The sequence below is a fragment of the Cicer arietinum genome, chromosome 3 (assembly GCF_000331145.2).
Source record: "Cicer arietinum cultivar CDC Frontier isolate Library 1 chromosome 3, Cicar.CDCFrontier_v2.0, whole genome shotgun sequence".
Classification (NCBI taxonomy): domain Eukaryota; kingdom Viridiplantae; phylum Streptophyta; class Magnoliopsida; order Fabales; family Fabaceae; genus Cicer; species Cicer arietinum.
In genome coordinates, this window is record NC_021162.2 from 40,440,443 (window position 1) to 40,440,783 (window position 341).

Here is a 341-nt window from a genome sequence, read left to right on the forward strand (position 1 = left end):
TTTTTTTCTTTACCATTGAATTACTAGCAACCAAGTCGGGTCTTCCACCCATTTCTTTTGTTTTATCTTATGTATATTCTTTTTTTTCTCTCAATATATTCATATATACTGTTATTACCTTTATAATTTAACTCTTTTTTCCTGAATGCATCTTATGATTATCATGTAATGAAAAGCAAAACATATACCATAACTTGATATAATGAAATCGGATAAAATATAGGTTGTTTACAATATAAGACATACAACGACATGAGATCCAACTTAAGATCACAATATTAATTCTTCTTCAAAAAAGAAAAAAAAAAGAGAAAGGAAGAAAAGGAAAAATAGAAGAGGAC